We start from the raw sequence: 536 nt of genomic DNA, 5'->3' as shown, positions 1-536 counted from the left end.
GCCGCGGTCGTTGCCCCGATCCAGATGGGATCGGGGAGTGGGGGAGCGAGGGAGTGGGGAGGTGGGGGTTAGGGTTGCTGGGTGGGGGGGATTATGCAGGGGCGCGGCTGGGCCAGCCCATTGGCCTGGTGCCCGCCGGGCCGAACGGCCCAGGGGAGGGGGGTCTTGCTTCGTATTTTTTTTGCTTTGTTTTGTTTTTGTTTTACTTTTTCTTATTTTTCTTTTTTGTTCTCTTTTAGTTCCTCTTTTATTTTAGTTTTATAAAAATTATCACTAGCACTTAAATTAATACTTTTAAATATACTATTGCCACATTAATTCCCAACTCAAATTAAAATAGTTTAATATTTTATAAAATTCACAAGGCATTTATTTTAATATTTAAACCTCTATTTTAATTATTTTGAACACTTAAACATTTTATTAAAGTTAGGTTTCTCCACCATTATTATCTATGCAATATTTGGTTCACTCCGAACATTTTAGTTTTAATATTTGAAAACGTTTATTGTTTGCTTGATTTTGAACTTTGAATT

The sequence above is a fragment of the Triticum aestivum genome, chromosome 5D (assembly GCF_018294505.1).
Source record: "Triticum aestivum cultivar Chinese Spring chromosome 5D, IWGSC CS RefSeq v2.1, whole genome shotgun sequence".
In the NCBI taxonomy this organism is placed as follows: domain Eukaryota; kingdom Viridiplantae; phylum Streptophyta; class Magnoliopsida; order Poales; family Poaceae; genus Triticum; species Triticum aestivum.
Note: the sequence above shows the minus strand (reverse complement) of the source record.